Source organism: Pinus tabuliformis, chromosome 7 (genome assembly GCF_031772625.1).
Source record: "Pinus tabuliformis cultivar Carrire ecotype Pingquan chromosome 7, CPIR1, whole genome shotgun sequence".
In the NCBI taxonomy this organism is placed as follows: domain Eukaryota; kingdom Viridiplantae; phylum Streptophyta; class Pinopsida; order Pinales; family Pinaceae; genus Pinus; species Pinus tabuliformis.
Window position 1 is genome coordinate 569,867,968 of NC_142293.1, and position 25,024 is coordinate 569,892,991.

A 25,024-nucleotide genomic window follows, 5' to 3' on the forward strand; every position below is an offset into this window, starting at 1 on the left:
CCGGTAGAGGTGGTCTCAGGAAAGTTCCCTAGGGTCGAGGGCGGAAATGGGCTTTCTCTTGGAACTCTTGATAGGTGGGTGGAGACAGGAAAATTCCTCTTGGTACGGTGAAGAAAGTTTGAGGAATCCAATCTTGGTTGGTTTTGGTGATTTCTGGACCGGTTTAGGTGAAATCACAGTGGTTGAGGGTTTAGGTGGTTTAGCCTCTGGAATCCCTGGTTGGTTCTGTTTTGGTTTATCCCATGTGGTCCCACTTTCATGCTTGGACTATGGCACAGGGGTGATTGGGGCTGAAATAAAGATTTGGTTTGTCCCAATCTATGGTCTGGTGATACGTGGAATCCCCTAACTTGGTTGGCATTCGCATATGGTAATATGTGTTATTCTTCAATGAGATCAATGAGCACAAGTTCTGGTTTAGTATATGATTATATGACTGGTTTTTCATGGTTTCCTTTTGGTTAAATGCAGATTATAAGCATGGTATGTTTATCATTATGTGATGTTCTCTTGTTATGGTTCTATTCCATGGTTTGATAGGCTCTCGGTTATATATTTGAATGCATGAGCTAACATGTGTTTGTACAACTAGTAAGAGAGGACAACTGACCTTCTTAATAATCCTTGGATGATTTAATGGATAAGTTAGAAGATAGGCATTCATGAGCTATAGGTACTTTGTTTACAAAGTGTTTTCATAGATGACTATTGTGTGCTTTGTCAGTTGAGCATGATTAGAGCCTGGAAATTGATTTTAAAGGTTCTTGTAGTTGGATGAGAGAGTTATGGGTAGTTTTGGGTAGTTGGCCTGGAGGCTATCCCTGAAAATCTTGAACAGGGCTTCTGGTTGCACTAATAGATCCCGAAAATTTCGGTTGTAGCCACACGAAGGGTGAGTTGTGCATGCGGCTAGAGATTTTTGGCCGTATCCACAGGCCTACATGCATGTAGTTGGGAGGTAAAGTGGGTGAAAAAGGTGGTTCTAGTTTAAGGAATGGTCACCAATGGAATCCATATGATGTTTAGGTGATTACATGTCCCTGGAAGGTTGCGGTAAGTTCGAGATGGTGGACCCCACTTCCATATCTAGAACTTGGATGTCGGGTCGTGTGTAGTAATTCTCGGCTTATGTTTACCCTGGTGAGCTTGTAAACATGGGTAAATACGGGGTGGGGTGTTACAAAGTGGTATCAGAGCGAGGTTATAGCACTGGACCTCAGGGTAAAGGTAGGTTTATGTGTTTAGCATGCATGCATTATGATTAATTGATGTTATATGCATGCCAGTCATTTTATTATTGTTGTGGTTACATGCATGATAGGTGCTAGTTAATTAGTGCGATCATATGCACGTGCATCGGTTTTCATGCATGATAGTTAATTTGTTGTTATATGCATTATGGTCATATGCATGTTAGTTATTTTCATTGTGGTTTCTTGCATGACAGTTAAGTTCTTGATATTATTATGTATTGTGCTAATACGGAATGACTTGTGTAGATGTAATAACCTCCCCTGAGATATATTGAGGTATGATTTTGATTATGTCTTCTATTTGCTTTATATAACATGGTATGTTTGCAAGACAATAGAAGACTAGGGATGAAGAGTAGAATAGTTGAGTATAGTTCATATGACTCTTTGTACAAGCCAGGAGAGGCAGTGGTGGGATGGGAGTGATCAGTTGTACATCAGGGAGAGGGGGACTCTCTTGATCTACTATATACATTTAGAATCTTGAAGGCAAGGTTTAGAAGTTGCAAAGCAGATAATAACAGGTTTATTAAAGCCTAAGAAAGGCTTGTGAAAGCTCAAGAAAAGCAAGTTGAGGTCAATGTAATGATTCTTAAGAGATTTTCATATTTGTAGAAGCATGGACAACTAGGAGTTAGTCACGGGGACCAACAAGAAGAAAATACAAATGGTGCAAATGGAAGCAGATCTTAGAGAAAGTATAGGTTAGACATGGATGATACAGTGAAGAGTGGCAGACTCTTGCATATAGCTAAGAGGAGGGCTAGTACTCGTGGATATTATTCTAGTTATGCTTCCAAGAGACATAATCACCATCACCACCATCATCCTTATAGGAGGAGTGAGAGGGGGTACTTACTAAAGGATTTCAAGAAATCCAAGCCTCCTACTTTGAATGGTAAGTTGACTAAGTCTAAAGATGCAGAAGCATGGTTGCTTGGAATGAAGAAATTCTTTAGACTTCATGATTACTCTAAGCATATGAAAGTGAAGATAATGACCTTTAGTCTAAAGGGAGAAGCATATATCTAGTGGGAAGATGTTAAGCATGTCATAGGCATCAAAGAAGAGGAGCTAACTTGGGATGAGTTTGAAAGACTCTTCAGGAAGAAGTACCTGTCTGAGAGATATTATGATGGAAAGGCCAAGGAGTTTTATGAGCTTAGGATGGGTTCCATGACAGGTGAAGGGTATACAACCAGATTTATGGATTTGTTGAGATATGTTCCCTATCTCAAGGATGAGAAAGAAAATATCCAAAGGTTCATCAGTGGATTTCCATTATCATTCAAAGACTAGATTGAGTTTGATGAGCCCCGGTCTTTGGACGAAGCCATCAGAAATTTGAAGTATTGTTATGAGCAGTTAAAGTGCAAGTCTAAGTTCAAGTGTGACTCGAAGGGTAATGAGAAGACTAAGGAAAAGGGCTTGAGAAGCGAGGAAGATCTCAGGATGCAGGTGACAAGGAAAATGTGGCTTCGTGTAAAATTTCAATGCAGTTGAGAAATGACATAAGTGTTAGCTTGAAGAGCAACAAAATAAAAGCAATGGAAGGGAACCATTGCGGTGTTGAACCTATGGTGGAGATCATCACAAGAAGTATTTCCCTTTTTATAAGAGTGGCACAGAGCAAGCGTGACAAGCCTCAGATCTACAGTGCTTAGGAGGCATAGATAGTTGGGGATGTAGATTATAACATTCCTTGGATCTATGTAGAAAATGATAATAAAGTCAGATTACCATGTATCCATCATCGAGATGGAAGGTGGAACCAGAGGGAGAGTTCCAGGCAGAGCCTCAATGCAACCTACAGTAGAAAAATCTCATTCTCTGCGACCGAGTAATAGAGAAAGTTAAAATGCATGGAAGCAATTTGGGGCCAAGGAAGTTACATGGAAGATGGTTGATCAGATGTGGGAATCATAGTTAGTTTCCAGTTATAGTTGAATTCTTCAAGGAAATTAAAACCCCTTGAGAGATGATACGTGCATGTGGTCAGTTGCAGGGCAATGTGCTTGGTATAGTAAGGTAAGGCGACTGGTATATTGTTATATTTATTAATGCACTGACAATTGTGTGATTATGGCACTATGATGCAGGAAATTGCATGGCAAAAGAGACTATTGTAGATATTGAAGAAGGTTAGGGCTGAGAATTCACTCGTGAACCCTTAGAAGCATTGGGAAACCATGGGGGTTGAGTCATGGTGTCTGTTGAAAGTTTTGTGCTTTCGGTGTTTTGTGATTTGTTCATGCTTGATTTCCTATTTTGACTGTGACTGGTGCATGGCCATGCCACTTTGTTTGGGATGTTGTATTGTTGTTTGGTTTTCTTTGTTTATTTATCTTTCCTTCTTATTCTTTCCTTTTATGTTTTGAGGGCCTTTGGAATTAGTTGGGGAATGAGGAAAGTTAATGGAGCTCTAGGAGAGCTGAGTGAAACCCAACAAGTAATATAAGACACGGATAAAACCTTATGCATGAATAAAGGGTAGTTGAAGGCAAGAATATGATAACCAGTTGGGTTGGTTGGCTCCATTGGGGTAAATGGACAATGGTAGCATATTCATGAGAAAGGCAATAAGGAAAGGTAAAGTAAATGGATTTGAGGTATCATATACCTTGGCTAAGTTGGGAAATATTGTTCTCAATATTGTGCATGTGTTGCACGAATAAAGGAAGTTCTATTAACGTTGACCTTGTGAACATTGGTAATTGTGTTGTGATCATGATTATGATAATGTGTGTGTATATATATGCCATTGTTTAACAAGGTAGTCAAGGGTCATTCTTATGGAAGAATGATTGTTTTATGCAGGTGAATGGAATGAAAATATTCTTGGTTTATGAGGATTCAAGTGGGCAGAGTAGCCCTGGGAGATCTATGAGGTTAGTATCAAGTGGATATGATTTTGATATTATGTGCTTATAACTATGCCTATGTTTATGTTATGGCAGGCAATGTTGAAGGATACATCAGCAGAATGAAAGAAGTGTGATCTGCGACATGCTAGGACAAGCATGGATAATTAAACCACCACTGATCCTAGATTTGGATTGCAAATGCAAGTAGTAAGGCATGGTAAAGACATCAAAGGCAAAGTTGCCTGGTAGAGATGGTGTGGTCTTTGGATGTGCAGTACCTATTGTTGTGTACATGTTGTATTGTGTCATGTGTATTGTGTAGTCATTATATTGTGACATGTGTATTCGTGTGTTATACACCATGTTTAGGTGTATGTGTTGTGTTGTCCCTTGTGTAGGTGTATGTGTTGTGTTGTACACTATGTGTATGTTTATGTGTTGTGAAGGGATTGGTTTTCAGGATCCCTCGAGGATGTAGGTTAGGACAGGATCTTCGAAGCCCTGTAACATCTTGGGTTCCTTGTAGGCTGTGGGTTGGATCCCTGTAAGAACTTGGGTTCCCTGGAGGTTGTGGGTTGAGGTAGTAATCCCTGGAGCCCTGGACAGTTTGGGAAGACACCAGTCTCGAGTTGTTGATATTGAGGGTAGAGATGGTATAGTCTCTGGACACCCTTGTTGTTGATATCGCATATGGAAGAGAAGGCATTGGGTGCTTTCCAATTTTGGCAACCAATCCAATGTGTGTACATGGTCAAGAGAAGAGAAGGCATTGGGTGCTTTTTGAGTTGGGAAACTGATCCAGTATGTGTACGGATAGGACAAAGAACAAAGGCAGAAGCAAAGAACCATTTGAAAGATAAGCATCAATATTTTATTTCAATTTTTAATTTCAAACTTATGAACATAACCTAGAATTTTGATTTATGACGGTTAAGTTTTGAGCTAACCAAATGTGATATGTTTATACATGATGATTTGATCAAGAAGCTAATTTGACTTGTTATGACAAGAATCAAACAAAATTTCAAGTGTCACCTTCTTGGCGAGCTACCAATGAGATATGATTTGAATTTATTACAATTCCTTTTGAATCTAATGGAAATTATGTGCTTGGTATAGGAAAGCATGGAAATTGCCCGATTTGGGTAGTTGGAATTGGCTTCAAGAGTGTTAGGAGCAACAACAAAAGGAATTGGAACATGTAACATTATGTTGGTAAAGGACTTCAGAAGCAGGGCCATTGTGGGATACTGATACCCAATAGTGTACATTGATTGCCATAAGCATGTTATGACTGGTATTATGGTTTTGAGGTAAGGATATACCTTGGTTTTTAGACCTTCCAATACGAGTAAACCTTGCCAAGATACGGATCACCTGAGGGACTGGGAAGCAGAGAAGGGGATATCATGGAACTTGGAATTTGAATGACTGCACGAAAGGGGTGACTGGATTTCTCGAGGTACTGGAAAGCTAAGAAAGGAAGGTCGGGGAATAAATTTGTTTTGGTCATTAGCATTTCCAGATGGAATCATAAGCACATTGGGAATGTGCCTGGAAATAATTAGTCGGTAACTATTCTCTAAGAGAACAAATAGCGCAAACATTGTAGCATTGGACAGTGGAGGTAGACTTTGATCTTAGCAGTGGATTCTCAACTTCCTAGAAATGAGATGAATCCCGGTACTACTTTGAGGGTGGAGGTGTGAGCCTTTTCATTCCCTTGTCATTGATGCCTGCATTCCATCCTTTTATTTGTTGGTTAAAGAGAATGTGAATATGTGTGTATTATTGTAGATATTGTATCTAGTTGTGTTTATAAATCTCCATAAACAATATGTTTATTTGCTAGTTGAAACAAATGTGCAAGGTATATATGTGTTTGCCATTGTAAATATTGCATCGAGATGGGTTTATAAAACTCCATAATCAGTACGTTTTGTTGGTCATAAGTGTCATAGAACATCGAGGATGGTGTTCCCCCAAGGGGGAGGGGCTTTTAATAGCCCCAGGTTATATTTCCATGTAAACAAGAAAAAATCAACCAAGGTCATGGGACATGTATTCCAAGCTAAATGAGGGGAAAAGCGTCACATTGGGGGTCACTTGTGGTTAATTAATGGATATGGAAATTGGCAATGGCATTGGAAAAGGCAAAAGGAAATAAATAGAAATTAATTCAAGGAATAAAGGAAAATAGGAGAAAAGGGAGATGGAGAGACAAGAATATGCATGCAAGGGAAATTAGAGAGAAAATCAAGGAAAATGAAAGAAAAATAGGAAAAGTAAAGGAAGACACACCAAACATCAATGATAAAAAGGCACCTGAGAAAATTTTTATAGCTTTTGGTCAACTTTTGATCGGTTTCCAACTTATATAGCTTTAGTGGTGTGAAAGAAGAAATCAAACTCCAAGAGAGAGAACAAGCATAGGACAAGCAAGGAAAGTAAGGGGGCGCAAGACGAAGTTTGGAAAGCAACAATTAAGGGCTGAAAATAGTTGTGAATTTGCAAGTAACAGTGTGCATGTGTGATTTAGCATGTCGGGATTTTATGCATGGTGCATACATTGGTTTGTTGTTTATGTTTGTTATCATTGGCATGGGATTTTCCTGGATTGGAGTGGTTTTAGCCTTGCCTTTCCACTTCCTGGATAGTCATGATGTGGTGGGTTCCTTGTTTTGGTTACGATTTGGATGGTTGGTAGATTTTAGATCCTACTTGAGGTGGTCTCAGGAAGGTTCCTAAGGGTCGAGGGTGGAGATGGGATTTCTCCTAGAACTCTTGACAGGTGGGTGGAGATAGGAAAATTCCTCTGGCTATGGTGAAGAAAGTCTGAGGCATCCAAGCTTGTTTGGTTTTGGTGATTTCTGGACTAGTTTAGGTGAAATCACTGTGGTTGAGGGTTGAGGTGTTTTAGCCTCCGGAAGCCCTAGTTTGTTCTATTTTGGTTTATCCCATATGGTCCCACATTCATGCTTGGAATATGGCATGGGGGTAATTAGGGTTGAGAGAAAGATTTGGTTCAATCCTTAACTATGGTTGGATGGTACATGGAAGTCCCTAACTTGGTTGGCATTTGCATATGGCAATATGTGTTATTATGTAATGGGATTAATGAGCAAAAGTTCTGGTAGAGTATATGATTATATGACTTGTTTGTCATGGTATCCTTCTAGTTAAATGAAGGTTATAAGCATGGTATGTTTATCATTATGTGATGTGCTCTTGTTATGGTTCTATTCCATGGTTTGATAGGCTCTAAGTTATATATTTGAATGAATGAGCTAACAATTTTTTTCACAACTAGTAAGAGAGATAAGTGAGCCTTCTTAATGATCCTCAGATGATTTTATGGATCAGTGAGCATATAGGCATTCATGAGCTTCAAGTACTTTGTTTACAAACTATTTGCATAAATTACTATTGTGTTATCATTTTAGCATGATTAGAGCCTAGAAATTCATTTTAGAGGCTCTTTTAGTTGGATTAAAGAGTTATGGGTAGTTTTGGGCAGTTTCCCTGGAGGCTAGCCTTGAAAATCCAGAACAAGGCATTTGGTCGCACTCACAGATCCCAAAAATTTCGGTCGTAGCCGCATGAAGCATGAGTTGTGTGTGCGACTAGAGATTTTTGGCTGCATGCACAGGTCTGCATGCATGCGGTTGGGAGGTAAAGTGGGTGAAAAAGGTGGTTCTAGTTTAGGTAATGGTCACCAGTGGAATTGGTCTGATATATGGGTGATTACGTGTCCCTGTAAGGTTGCCGCAAGTTCAAGATGGTGGACCCCACTTTCGTAAGGTCATGTGTAGTAACTCTCAGCTCATATTTACTCTAGTGAGCTTGGTAAAGTGGGTAAATGTGGGGTGGGGTGTTACAAGATGAACTGTAAAGATCTAACTGTAGTGGATATCCAAAAGATTACAAGGGAGGACAACATGTTCCTAATTTTTCACCTGGTGGCTCACAAGTAGACAATCTACTCAGGGGGAGTAGATCTTCTTTAGATTCCATTTAGAGAAGCTAGCCCCATTGCAATATTTTGGTACATCATGCATATTTGGAAAAAAATTGTAGAAGCATGTGAGAGTCAAGCAGAGCCTCAGGGGGAGTGTAAGGCAACAATTTGACAGTGTTGAGAAGACATTTGCATGGTTTGTAGCAACAACATACGATGAGTTCATGAGCCTCTTGCACATTCAAGTTTGCAGGACCAATGTGCTTATTAGAGATATAATAAGCTCAAGGGGAGTTATGCATGGTATGAGATTTGCATGGATTATTTTCCATTTTCTTCATTGCTTCCGCTCAGTTATTTGTAGCATCCTTACATGTGTTCTCATGAGTGAAGGGGTACATTTTAAACCATATATATGTTATTGATTCATTTTGACAAGTTGGTTGAAAATAATATGTACCAGCTATGTGTAGAGGAAGGAGTTATTTTCAGCTATATGTTTCTACATGTTCTTTTTTATATTATGGATGAAATGGCCCATGTACTTGCTTTCTATTTGGTACATTATTTCAATAGAATTTGTTGTCGCATGCATTATGAGGAGATGTGATTTTGACCATGAAATAATTTTCATGAACATGATGTAACAACCACATGTTTCCTATTGTGTATCATTACTTTCAGCTATGCATTAGGAGAAGAGAGTCATAAGTCTTGGCATACATTATTTTCAACCATGTACTTTCAATATAAATCCTTGTAACATATTATTTTCATCATTTGGTTATTGGCGGATGGGTCCTAGAGTCAAGTGAGAGAGTCATGGGTCATGTCAAGCATGTGTTGAAGTAAATTATGTTGAGTGATGAGAGTTGTTACAACCATGTTTGGGCTAGTATATGTCATGTACTTCAGCCATATGTATGTGCTTGTCATTATTGGCATGATGGCTAAGTAGTCTTGTTCATGGTATGCATAGGAGAGTATATGTTGGGATGCATTGTAGTGAGTCTATTACTTCAGCCATGTATGCACTCATGTGTGCAAGATCAACCTTGTAATCATTGTTGTTGTCATGATTGGTGCATTGGTTGAGTGGTCCATGTATTGGAGAGAGTTAAGAGCCTTGGTCATGCATTGAGGAGAGAGTCTTGAGAGTTGTTCAGCCATGGAGGTGCTATTGGATGTAACTTGTTTCAACCATGTGTGGGCTACTATATTTCTTTGATATAGTCATGTATCATGATTATGAAGTCCTGTAATGCATTACATACCCTTAATCCATGGTTGCTTGGAGTTTTAGTCTATGTCGAGCAAGCCTCTTGTACGTGACAAGAAGGTATTTGTAGAAACTAATGCTGATATGAAGCAGTATGGAGAAGATGGTTGCAACCCCACTACATGTTCAGGGGGAGTATGTTCAGCTTGGAGAAGGCGTGGTGTTGGTTTTGTCATAATTTTTACAACCATTTATTATTATGAAGCCATGTATGTCATTGCATATCATTTCATCATGATGCTTTGGTGAGGTCTTTGATCTAATTGATGGTTGATGTAGCCTTTTCCTTGCGGCAAGGATTCACTAGCAACAATAAATATTGATGAACAATAGTTTGGTTGAGTATATGAGGTAGTCATTAAGAAGGAGTATGCTAATGTTGGATTTGTACATTGTCATTGCTATGTATTTTGTATTGGCCCTGCTACATATTACCCCTTTCCATTGATGTCAAAGGGGATGATAATATTGAGCTCAACTTCAGAGGTTAGGATTAGGAGAGAAGTTCAGGTTGACGTCAATGTCAAACAGGTAGCTTGTTGGCATTGTAGTGTTGTCATTGATGTCAACTGGTGTTCAACCTTGTAATGATGTTTTCAATGCCTTGTATCGGTCAAATTTATGGTCCACAATGTTTGTTATAGTTTCTAATGGTTGCACAATTATGTTCAAAATTTGAGTTGCAAATCAGGTGGAAGAAGGATGTATTGTACTTCAGCTAGGGCCTCTTCTCTAGCAAGTAGTTATGCTCCAAGCAAAGATATCAACATAGTCTCTAAGAAGCCCATAGCATCTAGGTGGTGATCGTTTCTGGGAGGCCTATACTATCTAAGAAAATATAGCTTTTCAGAGGAAATTTTGATTTACGCACACACATCAAATAACATAAGCATTTCCCAAGGTATTTTCCTGAGGTTTTTGATTTGAGTTGATATTCATTCTAGAAGGTGATTAAGTCAAGAATAAGTCTCTCATTGAATGAAGAAGATGGAGGATCAAGTAAAGTAGGATAAATATCAAAATATCGAACCAGAAAAGAGCATGTGAATAGAGATGATTAGCTCTCCATTACTATGAATGCATTTATTGTTTTAATCATTCCAACAAATTATTTATAGGAGAATGCTTTGAGAATTTTTGATTGGTTGTATTGATGGTTGAGTAAGAGTGAGAGAAGAGAATAGTGTGCAAGTTGTGAGGAATATTATGCAAAAATATCTGAGTTAGTTTGTAGAAGTTGTAGAAGGTAGCAAAAGCATGTTTCAGCCAACATCTTATGCAAATAGCAAGGAGATGGAGTAAGGAATGATTGAAGATATTTTTCGTGCATGATTATTGCTAGTGCATTCATAATAATATTGTTTGTATGTAGTATTTTTTTTGGGAAGAATTTATATTTTGTAGAGGGCCAATATGTTATTTTTGAAACTGTGAAGTTCTCCTTGGAGTCCAGTTTGAAAAGGAATGAAAGCATGGCTCTAAGAGTTTGAGGAGGTGATGGCCTTCATTTAGTAGTGGTTGAACAAGATAGGGGTGGTGGCTCCTTGTTTGTGGTGGTAGGAAAAACAATATATTGGGAGTGGTATCTCCATCCAGTGGTGGTTGGGCAAGGCTTATTGGGAATGGTGGCTTCAAGTAGGTGGTGCTTTGCAAAGTCATGTTAGTAGATAATTCTTGATTGGTGGTGGCCATCAATATTGTTCAAAGGGGAAGTGGCTCCTAGTTAGTGGTGGCTAGCTAAAAGATGTAAAAGATTTCATTTATAACATTAAGAGAATGAGAAGCAACATAATATCAGCAGGTGGTTTTTCTCCCCTTCATGGTTTCCACTAGAAATATTTATGTCTCATGTGTTGATTATCTTTTAAGGTTTTGTGTTATGTTTTGTTGTTCTAATCTATCTCTATGTGTTTCATATTGAAAATGTTTTAATGAATTAATTGGTTAGCAAAAAATTTATAACTTCTATCACTACTCAGAGGGTGGGTGAATTAGTAGTGATGGCATTTATAAAATTTTACCCCCCCTCTCAGTAGAGATCTACATTTCTAATAGATATATGCTCTTAGAGATGAGAAGCCTCAATCTCTAGATGAATCTAAAGTCTGGGCTATTGAGATAGAACAAAATTTGAATGCAACTAGGATTGACTTGTTCACCTATCCTAGGGCTCAAATTGAATCTAAAGCTAAGCCTAACACCTAGGTGGATCTTACCTTGCAAGAATTTGCACAAAAACTTAATAAAGTTACTAATGAATTGATACAAGGACATATGGAAATGATGAAGAAGTTTTCTATGTTGGAAAGAGAAAGGGGATCTCATTAGAACTTCCCATCCTAAGCCATAATTCAATAAAGAAAGACCTATCAAGAAGAAGGAACCTATATGATACCATTCATTACAACAAAATGTTTCAAACACCATTGCCCCAACCTTCTTGGTGGTACATGAGAAGTATCCTTGGTTCCAACCCTATGATGAGTTCCATACCCATGAAGAGTGTCCATATAATTAGGTGGAAGAAGAAGAAGTCCCATAACACCTCAATGTTGTCAATGATAGTGCCCCTTTTAATCTCTTTCTTGGTGACCCTTACCTACATCAATACCCTGATAAAATCCATGATGAAGAAACAAATGATCAAAGATGATTTGATCATGGCGGTGGAAAATAATGGGATATCCAAGGGATTACAATACTCTATAAGAAATTCTAATCAAGGCCAAGCAAGTTCAATCTCTAACACTAGCATTGAAAGGGGGGATAAAACTCATGTACAATTTGAGAATGTGCCCAAGCCAAAACCTCAAAATTCCAATGTATTTTTGGATGTTGAATTGACCATTGTTTTGGCTAAAATCAATGTTCAAGCTCCTCTTTTAGAGATAACTAAGCTTGAACCCCAAAGGGGGAAAGTTAGGGAGGCTTTCAACTTTGAAAAAGAGCATAAGGATCCTCCATTAATCTTACAAAATATGTATATTGATAAAAGGAATGGAGGACACAAACCATTTTGTTGTCCTAGGTGATAAATAATCTCATTTTGCAGAATTGCGTGTTTGATTCAAGTGCTTTTGCAAACGTAATGCCTTTGAGAGTCATGCATCAGTTAGAAATGAATATCAACGGGCCTTATAAAAATGTATGTGGCTTTGACTCAAAATATATGCCCATATATGTCCTTATAAAATATGTTAAGGTATCCTTGGCAACCAATAAAGATGCATTAGTGTTTATGGATATTGTAGTCGTTGACGTGCTTGATGGCTAGGGATTGTTATTGTCAATAAAATGGTGTGTCTCAATTGGGGGATAATTACAAATGGACTTGTCTTATGCAAATATACCTACCATTGATGGAACACCATTTGTCTTATATAAGGAACCAAAAATGTTTGATTATGTAGAAGATATGGAGCCTTTCCCTTTCCCCAAGCCCATTGAAAAGCAAAGGGTTGCCAAAAATCATAAGTTTATAAGTCAAAATCAATCCGAACGGTCTCCAAAGTTGAAAGAACCTAATCCTTCTCAAAACATGTGTCATATCAAAAACATTGACAAGAAACAAATGTTTCCAAAGAAATAGTGAGTCCAGAAGATAAGTAGAGAATACCAAGTAGGTGATCTTGTACTGGTAAATAAGGACCCTATTCCAGTTAGGATCCATGGAAAATTAGGGGTTGAATACTTTTACATTGCTAAGCTCGATGGTGAACTCTTACCATCATTGATAAGGGTGAATTGTCTCAATTCGTTCCATGGAAACTTATTTAAATATGCATATTGTTAGTTGCATAACATATTATGTGTGCGTTCTAAGTTTTGCGTTTACATATTGTTGTGTTTCACTATAGATTAATCTACACTTAGATTGATTTTATTTTCAGTGTGGAGTATATTATCATCATACAAAACTAGGGTGATAACCAACACCTAGTGCACATGCTCCCAAAAAAGTTGATTTGAATGTGCAGGTAGAAGGTATACTAGTGTAACAACCCCTCGTTGGTTTTACATGTAAATAAAAATAAGACCAAGGTCATGGGACATGTATTCCAAGCTGAATGGTGGGAAAACATTATAGTGGGCATCACTTGTGGTTTATTTATGGATATGGAAAGTGGCAAATGCATTGGTAAAGGCAAAGACGCAAAAAATGACATTTAATTATGAAAATAAAGTAAAATTTACATGCAAGGGAAATTAGAGGGAAAATGAAGAAAAAGGAGTCATCAATTATAAAAAGGCATTAGAGAAACAGTTCATGGATTTTGTCCATTCAATTTTGGTTCTCTCCTTCCACACTCTCATTCTCTCATACTCTTGCACACTTAGAGCATTCTTGGAGAATCCTTGGAGCACTCTAGCATTCACTTGGATTTGGAGAAAGCAAGCAAGGAAAGTAAGGAAGCACAATGAGGCAGTTGGATCAACAACTACAACAGGCTAAATTTACTGATAACAAGTCGAATGTGTGATCTCCTTACTGGTTTTTGATGCATGGTATATGCATGTGGTTCCTTGGTTATGTGTTGTCATTAACATGGAGATTTCACTAGATTGACAATGGTTTCCACCTTGCCGTGTAATTTCTTAGATAAACATGGTGTAGCGGATTTCCCATTTTGTTTTCTGATTGGTTCTTAGGTTTCCTATGGCTGTGGGTTGGAACAAACTCTCTGGAGCCTTAAAACAAATTGGGTTCCTCGAAGGATGTGGGTTGAGTTACTAGTCCCTGGAACTTATGGGTTGGGACAAACGCTCTGGAGCCCTAAAATAGCTCAGGTTCCCTGGAGGTTGCGGGTTGAGTTACTAGTTCCTGGATCCCTCGACAACTTGGGTAGAGACCAATATGGTTAATGTTAGTGATTTCTGGACCATATAAGTGAGATCACTGTACTTAAGGGTTGAGGTGGTTTTGCCTTTGGAATCCCTAGTTGGTTCTATTTTGTTTTAACCCTTATGATCCCACATTCATGCTTGAAATATGGCATGGGGGTGATTGGATAAAAGAGAGATTTGGTTCATCCAAATCTATGGTCTGGTGGTACGTGGAAGTCCCTAACTTCGTCGACATTTTAATATGGTAATATGAGTTATTTTCCTACTGTGATCTATGAGCACTTGTACTAGTTATTATGGTGACCTTATGGTTGATTTATCATAGTTTATATTTTGGTTATATGCATGGTTTTTATGATGTGCTCTAGTTATGACTCTTGTTCATGATTGGATAAGTTACTGGATGGTTGATGAATGCATGGGGCTAACAAGTGTTATTGCAACTAGCTTGAAAGTGAATTGAGCCTTCTTGGTGATTTTCATTTGAAGTTCAGAATTTTATGATCAGATATGCATTCATGATATGTAGCTTATATGTTTATTATATGTTTGACAAAATTTCTATCTTCCATTAGGCATGTATTGGTCAAGTTTTGATTCAAGTTTTGTTTATTTACCATTTTTATCATCATTGTCATTATTCTGAAAAGTTACAAGCAGTTTTGGGTAGTGTTATGGAGGCTAGCCTGAAAAAGTGGCATAGATCTCGTGCCCGCATGCACAAAATAGGGAAAATTGGATAATACCCACTGGTAAACGGGCTTGTGAGTGGTGTTATAGCCTCCCAACTGCATGCACAATGTGTCAATGGTGTGGTTGGAGAGTAAACCTAGTGAAAAAGAGTTTCAGCTTAGGGATTGATCACCTGGGGTGGTTGGTGGGCTCCTGAGTGATTTATAATCTCTGATGGATGTCAATTTATTTATGGTTGGTACCCCCCACTTCCATAACTGGAACTTGGAGGTCGGTTCATATCATAGTGACACTCAGCTCATGTTTACCCTGGAGAGCTTGTAAAAGTGGGTAAATGTGGGAGGGGGCATTATAAATTGGTACCAGAGCGAGGTTGCAGCACTATACCTCAAGGTAGATGTGATTGTTATGCATGCATGTCAGTCATATGTGTGTCTACTATGAATGCATTGCAATGGCTATGGTTGTCATGTATATAGTTAGTATTACAGTTTGTGTCATCATACATGATGTTAGTACGGTGTCATTATGTGTGTGTGTGTGTGTGTGTGCGTGTGTGCATATGTGTGTGTGATGCTAATTTGGATTGATTTGTGCAGATCTAATAGCATCCCTTGAACTTCATTAAAGTATGATTTTGATTATGATTTCTATTTGGTTTATCTAACATGGCATGTTTGTAGGAGATAGAAGATCAAAGATGAAGAGCATAATGGTGGATTACAGTTCACGTGACTCCCCTTACAAACCTGGTGTGAATTCAATGCAATGGGACAGGTGAGTTGAGCATCAAGGAGAATAGTACTCTCCTGATATAGAAAACACATTGAGAAGTTTGAAGGCAGAAATTAGAAGCTGAGACACAGATAGTAGCAGGGTGATTGAGGCACATGAAAGGCTTTCCAAAGCTCAAGAAAAGCAAGCAGAGGTTAATGCAATCATCCTTAAGAGCCTTTCATATTTGCAGAAGCAGGGACAACTCAAGATCAATCACGGATAGGAGGAAAAGACAAATGGGGCATATGGCAGCAGGTCTCATAGATGATATAGGTCAGATAGAGATGATATAGTCAGAAGTGGAAAATATTTGGATACACTTGAGAGGCCGACTAACACTCCTAGATTTTATTCTAGTTTCTGTTCTCGGAGACATCATCGCCATCACTTCCAACATCCTTATAAGAGGAGTGAGAAGCAATATTTTCCACAGGAGTTCAAGAAAGCCAAGCCTCTTACTTTTGATGGAGATGTGAAGAAATCAAGAGACGTAGAAGCATGACAGCTTAGGATGAAGAAATTCTTCGACTTGTATGATTATTCAGAGAATATGAAATCCAAGATAGTGATTTTTAGTCTTAAGGCAAAAATAAATATACAGTGGGAAGATGTGAAGCGTGTTAGAGGCATCAGGGTAGAGAAGCTGAGTTGGAATGAGTTTAAAAGACTCTTCAGAAACAAGTACTTGTCTGAAAGACATTATGATGGAAAGGCTAAAGAATTTTATGAGTTGAAGATGTGTTCCATGATAGATGAAGACTGTATGACCAAGTTTCTAGAGTTGTTGAGGTACGTGCCTTATCTTAAGGATGAGAAGACAAAGGTCCAAAGGTTCATTAGTGGATTGCCTTTAGCATTTAAAGATTAGATTAAGTATGATGAGCCTCAGTCATTGGAGGAAGTCATCGAGAAGCTGAAGCATTATTATGAGCAGTCTAAGTGCAAGTCTGAGCCTAAGCAGGATTAGAAAGGTGATGAGAAGACTAATGGAAAGTGGGCTAAGAAGCGGGCAAGACCTCAGGATGCAGGTGATAAGGAGAACATAGCACCATACAAGAAGTTAAATGTAGTTAACATAGGATATGGATTTCAACCTAAGGAGAATAATAAGGGAAATGGTAGAAACCTTTGATGTGTTGGATTTGTGGTAGCGAGCATTGCAGGAGTGAGTTCCCATCACACCAGGGTGGCATGCCTCAGATTTACAGTGCTTGGATGCACAGAAAATTGGAGATGTTGGGCAAAGTATTCCTTGGATTTATGCAGTGGTGGATAATAGGCATGTTGATCATTAAGCATTCATTATCAAGATGGAAGGTAAGCTTCATGATCAATTTATTTCCATTTTGATTAACCCTAGATCTAATTATAGTTATATCAATCCTGACCTGGTGGATAAGCATTGCTTGAATAAATAAGTTCATGCAAAATATTGGTTGGTGCAGTTGGCTATGGGGACCAAGAGAAGAGTTCATCATTGGGTAAGATCTTGTGTGTTTGAGCTTAATGGTATGCCTACAACAACACATCTAAATGTGCTTCCTTTGGGTTCATATAGAATGCTTTTGGGCATGGATTGGTTGTTCATTAATAGGACTAAAGTGCACTGCTATGATAAGGCTATTGATTGCCTGGATGATGATAGAGAAAGGAGAATATTGCATGGGAAAGAAGAAGCCTATATTAGTGAGAATGGTTAAAGCTATGTACGGAAAGTGCAATTGTAGGAAAGGATCTATATTCTTTGCAGGTCATATTTCCAGTCACAAAGTGAAGGATGTTGAGGACAAGGAATTCCTGAAGAGATATCCTATTTTGCAGCAGTTTCAGGACGTGTTTCCTGCAGATATTTCAGTGTTGCCTCCTCATAGAGAGGTGGAATTTTCTATTGAGTTGATGGCAAGATCAACACCTGCATTTAAGGCACCTTATAGGATGAGCACTCCAGAGTTGGTGGAGTTGAAGTTGCAGCCTAAGGAAATGCTTGATAAGGGATACTTAAGGCCAAGTGTGTTGCCTTAGGGTGCACAAACATTGTTTCTAAAAAAGAAGGACAATACTCTCAAGTTGTGCATAGATTACACATATTTGAACAAGATGACTATCAAGAACAGGTATCCATTGTCGTGGATTGATGACTAATTTGATCAATTGAAGGGAGCAACAGTATTCTCAAAGATTGATTTGAGATTAGGATATCATCAAGTGCGCATCAAAGAAGAAGACATCTACAAGACTGTATTCCGTACTAGGTATGGACGTTATGAGTTTGTGGTGGTTCCTTTTGGTCTTCCCAATGCTCCAACCACTTTCACGTGTTTTATGAACAATGTGTTGCATCCTTATCTAGATAAGTTTGTAATATTGTTTATTGATGATATATTGATATATTCAAAGAATGAGGAGGAGCATGTAGAGCACCTAGCAGTAGTGTTGAGATTATTGAGAGAGCATTAGTTGTATGCCAAGCTCAACATGTGCAGTTTCTTTCAAACTCAAATTCATTACTTAGGACATGTTGTTTCTAAGGGGATAGTAGTGGACCTAGAAAAATATTAAAGTTATCGTGGAGTCGCAAACTCCTAGAATGTGGATGAGGTCAGATCATTCATGGGACTAGCAAGTTATTATAGGAAATCATTAGGGACTTCTCACAGATTGGCTATCCTATTACATATTTACAAAGGAAAGGGAAGAAGTTTGAATGCACTGACGAGTGTGCAACAAGTTTTGAGACGTTGAAGCATTTGCTTACAAATGATATAGTTTTGAAGATTGCATATCCTAATAAGGAGTATGTGGTCTGTACAGATGGTTGTAATAAAGGACTTGGTGGAGTCCTGATGCAAGAAGGACAAGTGGTATGCTATGAGACAAGGAATTTGAATGAGCATGAGAAGAACTATGTCACTCATGATATTGAGTTGGAAGTTATCATTAATGCATTGAAGATGTGGAGACATTATCTTCTTGGAAGTAGGTTCGTCTTGATGAGTGATCATAGTGGGATGAGGTACTTATTTGACCACCCCATCTAAATGCCAAGCAAACTAGATGGTTGGCTACCCTTAGTGAGTTTGACTTTGAGACCTAATACATTAAGGGCAAGGAGAATAGGATTGCAGATGCTCTTAGTAAGAGAGTGAAGGCGAATCATATTTCAGTTGTCAGCTCTTATGGGACAGATTTGCAGGACCAGATCTTGCATGTAGGGCAACATGATGACAAGTACCAATAGCTGAAGCATAGGTTGCAACGGCAGGGTGAAGGTGATAAATATGAGGAGTATCACCTCACAGCAGGTGGCTTATTCAGATTCAAGAACAAGATTTATGTGCTAGATAACAGTGAGCTCAATAAGCTTATCCTGAGGGAGTTTCATGTTAAGTTGTATTCAGACCACCTAGGATATCAAAAGACTTTGAAAGCAGTCAATAAGTTTTATCATTGGCCGAAATTGAAGAAAGAGGTGGCTGAGTTTGTTGTGAAATGTTTGGACTATCAGCAGGTGAAAGTAGAGTGTAAGCATTCAACTGGTTTATTGCAACCTATTTCAATTCCAAAATGGAAGTGGGAATTCATTTCCATGGACTTCATTACAAGTTTATTGAGGACGTCAAAGCAGAATGATTCCATGATGGTTGTGGTTGATAGGTTGAGAAAGGTAGCTCACTTCATTGCAGTGAAGTCTACAAATTCAACTAGTGAGTAGCTCAGGTCTTTGTCAAGGATATAGTGAGGTTGTGTGGTGTTCCCAAGAAGATTATATCAAACAAATATGCCAAGTTCACTTCCAGGTTTGGAAGGAGTTGTTTGCAGGCTTGGGGACAGAGTTAGATTTCAACACAACTTATCATCCACATACAGATGGAAAAATAGAGAGGGTTAACAAGATTCTTGAGGATACGTTGAGGATGAATGTCATGCATCAACAACACAAGTGGGAGGAGTATCTTCCACTAGTAGAGTTTGCATATAATAACGGGTATCAAGAATCCTTAAAGATGAGTCCATTTGAGGCTATTTATGGGTGGAGTTGCAATACTCCTATTAGTTGGATTGATCTAATGAACAGGGTAGTGATTGGACCAGATATGTTGGCTGAGATGGAGTAGGAGATGCATGCTATTAAGAGGACTTTAAAGGCAACACAGGCCAGGCAGAAGATTTATGTGAATCAACATAGAGCATTCAAGGAGTTTCAAACTGGGAGCATGTGTACTTGCACATCAAGCCCAAGAGGATCTCATTGAGGATTGGATCATGTGCCAAGCTTGCACCTCTGTATTGCGAGACTTTTGAGATCCTTGAGAGGATTGGACCAGTGGCCTACTGATTTGGAATGTCACCAACAACGAAGTCCATGATGTTTTCCATGTTTCATTGCTTATGTCCAGGATGTTGAGCATGTGATTGATTGGTTTGTATTGCAAGTGGAACCAGAGGGACATTTCCATCCATAACCTTAGTGCATTTTGCAGCGAAAACAACTCATGCTCTGAAACGGAGCAATAAAAAAAGTTAAAGTGCAGTGTGATTACTTTGGGTGCGATGAAGCGACATGGGAGATGGTTGATCATGTGCGAGCTTTGTATCCTTTTTTATTTGTTGGTTGAGCATATGTGTTTGGTTTACGTGTTTTGGTTTATATTTATATTTGCATATGTGTACTGTAAATAATGCAATGACCTATGTTATAAATCTCCAATAATCAATATGTTTTAAATATTGCATCGAGTTGTGTTATAAAGCTCCATTAAGCTATATGTTGTAAATAAGACATCGATTTGTGTTATAAAGCTCCAATAAGTAGTATGGTGTTCATGGTTTCAGCAGTTTGGTATGACGTAAATGTTGCATTGAGTTGTGTTGTAAATCTTCATGGGAACGTGTTTTGTTGGTTATAAGCATCATTGAACATCAAGGATGGTGTTCCCCCAAGGGGGAGTGGTTTGTAACAATCCCTGGTTGATTTTCTATGTAAATAAAATAAAACCAAGGTCATGGGAGACGTATTCCAAGGTGAATGGTGGGAAAACACTATAGTGGGCATCACTTGTGGTTTATTTATGGCTATGGAAATTGGCAAAGGAAAAGAGGCAATAAATGGCATTTAATTATGAAAATAAAGGAAAATAAGAGAAAAGGAAGGTGAAGAGACACAAATTTGCATGTAAGGGAAATTAGAGGAAATATGAAGGAAAATGAAGAAAAAGGAGTCACCAATGATAAAAAGGAATCAAAGAAACAATTCGTGGCTTTTGTCAATTAAGTTTTGGTTATCTCTGTTAGCATTCTGTAGTTTTCCTAAGCTGAGGAGGAAAATTGCAGAGGCAACCACAAACCTCTTTTGGACCAGAATCTAGCCCTTCAGGCTTGGAGAGCGCTCTCTCTATGTGAATTTACAGTCAATTAGATGACTAAATGTTTCATATTTGAGGATAGTTATAAAGATCAAAAGATAGGTTTTCAATTTGTGGTTGTAGGGTAAAGGAGAAGTCCGTTGGGCATGGAGTAATAATAATGTTCAACAATCAATCACAAAAATCAGAACAACTTGAAATAGGGTGAGGTAGGCAATCTCTTGGATCTTACAAAGTTGTTGTAGTATGGGAGAGATGAATGAGAATGAGGATTCTTTAAATATGAAGCATATAGAGATGAATTTTATATTTAATTTCATAGCAAAGTACTATGAGTAAATTCCACTTTTAATCTTCTTGTAAACAATTAATAAGAAGAATCCATGTAAAAACTGAAAGGAAAGACAAATTTACAAAGAGAGAAACATCACCATTTGTCTGACACAAGAATCTTGGAACAAAATTGTCTTTGCACTGCTGAATTGATTACTTGTATTGAAACTCCACAGCTTACAAACTCAAAGATCTTCTTTTTACTCCACTATCAACCCTTTCTACATTCAATATCATGCACTATATACAAAATATTGTTCCTAAGTCTAATGGGGTATAAATTGACACATTACCCTAATAGATGTAACTAATTACATAAAAATAGCAAAAGGAAAACCACTTTTATGGAAACTAGGAAACTATCTTTGACCCATTAATTACAATCTTGCCTACACATCTAATACATCGAACTTGTACAAAACATCATGAGAGAAGTTTTATATGATAAAACATAAATAATTACATGATTAAAACCTTTCTTTGCCAACTTTGAGGTAAAAATTATGTCCAAAAAAAGGTTGATTGACTCTGAGTGCAACAAGTGCGCAACGACTGTATTTCTTGAATATATCCTAAATGGTGAATCGGATTGAGCTGAAATTTTTACAGAAAGTTACTATCATCATAATTATTCTCTGCAAAAAAAATGATCTAAATTCGATGCATGGATTTCAAGAAAATCCAAAAATGGTTGTAGATGAGGGTGGCTCGTTTCTTGAAAACCATGAAGTATTTTAACCTGAAATTAAGTGGGTTTATTCATCTTATCCCCGTGCATCTACTGTATAAATTTCATGGCAAACAGGTACAGTTTTAAGAGATATGGTGAAAATAAGTTGACTGTGTGCATGCGCAACACTTGCGTGCAACAAAAGAGTGTTCTTTCTCTAACTGCATAGATGGTTGCATACTGATAAAAAACTCTTTGTTGATGCCTTGCTGACTGTAATAAAGGTATCCATGCCGTGTAAGTACCAAAATTTTTCAAAAAATTCCCTTTTCAAGAAACCTTAGTCTCGCTTCTCATCCTGTGCGCAACACCTTAAACGCAGCGATAGAGAAAAAATACACTTCAATTGGCCAAAGGACAGACTCAAGATGCTTCCAAACTTTCCAAGACCTCTGATAATTTCAACTTAATTCATGTAAGGCTGACAAAATGAAAGTTTCATGATTTCAAGGCAGGTGGATAGGTTGAGTTACTAGTTAGTGGATCCTTGGACAGCTTGGGGAGAGACCAATCTAGTTGATGTTAGTGATTTATATATTGTATAGGTGAGATCATTATGCTTGAGGGTTGAGGTGGTTTAGCCTATCGAAGCCCTAGTTGGTTCTATTTTGGTTTAACCATTATTATCTAACATTCATGCTTGGACTATGGCGCAGGGGTGATTAGATGAAAGAGAGATTTGGTTCAGCCCAATCTATGGCTGGGCGGTACATGGAAGTCCCTTACTTGGTTGGTGTTTTCCAATGGTAATATGAGTTATTTTCCTATTGTTATCTATGAGCACTTGTACTGGTTATTATGGTGATCTTATGGTTGATTTTTCATAGTTTCTATTCTGGTTATATGTTCGTTATATGCATGGTTTTATGTTGTGCTCTCGCTATGACTCTTGTTCATGATTTGATAACTTACTACATGGTTGATGAATGCATGTGCTAAGGATTGTTATTGTAGCTAGCTTAAGAGGGCATTAGCCTTCTTGGTGAATTTCATTTGAAGTTCAGAAGTTTATGATCAGATATGCGTTCATGACCTGTAGCTTATATGTTTACTATATATTTGATGAAATGCCTATCTTGCCTTAGGCATGCATTGGTCAAGTTTTGGCTCATTTTTTGTTTGTTTAGCATTGTTATCATCATTGTCATGATTCTGGAATGTTAAAGGCAGTTTTGGGCAGTGGCCTAGAGGTTAGCTTGAAAACGTGGCATAGATCTCACGACTGCATGCACAAAATAGGGGAAATTGGCTCATAACTGCTGGTAAGCAGGCTTGTGAATGTGTTTATAGCCTCCCAATTGCATGCACAATGTGTCAAGGGTGCAGTTGGAGAGTAAACCTAGTGAAAAAGAGTTTTGGCTCAAGGATTGATCACCTGTGGTGGTTGATAGGCTCTTGAGTGATTTGTAATCTCTGATGGATGTTAGTTTACTTCTGGTTTATAGGCCCCACTTCCATAACTAGAACTTGGAGGTCGGGTCATATCATAGTGACACTCAACTCATGTTTACCCTACAGAGATTGTAAAAGTGGGTAAATGCGGGAAGGGGTGTTACAACTAGTCTAGGGATTGTTGTAATTCTCATGAAATCCTTGTTCGGGCATCTGGATCATGCATTCTATGGTGAGCTCATGTCCCCAAGTTGGAGCTAGATGTTACCCACCAAAATGGGTAACCCCATAGGATGAAAATTTTCTCCTACATTTTATAGCCAACGAGACAACTGACAATCCTTGATAGTCACTTCTTAATGATGAAATACCATGTTCCTCCACCATGTCCATCATCCACATACCTCTCACCATATGGTATTTCAACTTAGATGAAAGCAGGTTTCCATTCAAAAGGTACTTTGATAATTTTGCAATTAGGTGCTTATACTTGTTTGTTTTGGGGATTCAGTATGGATAAAGAGGTGATCAAGAAGAGTGTTTGATCTTGACTATAAATATGTTCTCTCACCTTATCAAGGGGGTTAAAATTTAGCCCTAGTCTAGTGGGACCTCCCTTGAGGCCTTAAGGTTATAGGAGGGGCACTACTTGGAAAACTTGGATTGAGATAATGTGTTCATTATCCCTTGCACCATACTTAACACTTTCCATGTCACATTACAAGCCCCTTATACCACATCCATTCTTCGGGTCTAACTTGTCTAAGGTTCATTGGTATTTTGTGCCCTCTCATGTCGATACTCCTTGAGTAGGGCTGAAAACATTTCCCTAGAGTTTGGTGTATATATAAGAATGGAAAATCATAATTTGGCCACAATGAAAGAATAAAAAGAAAATGAAAATGAAAAATATGGCCGAGACATAAAATAATGTGTGCAAAAAGCCCTAGCGTGAGCTCTACCCTCTTCATTTGGACATCACCTAGTTCTTAGGCTCATGATGCTCCATTACATCAAAAGGAACCCTTGCATGCCCCAACCATGATGAGATATGAGATATCACATCTTAAGGGGTAATATTAAACGCTACATCATAAAGAGTAAGCACTAACCCATTGAGCAATGCACCATAATACAAAGAATTATCAAGACGAAGTAAAAGACACACTAGAGGGGTGGAAAATGCAGGTTGAGTGGGGTGACTTGTGCATCCATGATTTCTCCCTCCATTTACATCTATACACTTAGGATGTGGACTCCACATCAGCTGGTCCCCTTGATCATGACACTTGGTCATGAAGCCTCTTTCCCTACATTGCCACTCATTTAAACTAACACTTATTGATTGAGGGGTTGACCTTAGAAATGCCATTTCCCCTTGAGGGTTGGGAGCACCTAATAGGGTTGAACATTAGCCATCTCTATCAAGGAAGGGAACACCTTTATGGGACTTGGTCTAGTTAGATATCCAAAGGTGATCCAAGTTTAAAGTATTAATATTCCCTTAACATACAAGTTTGTCCCACTTAGATGCTCA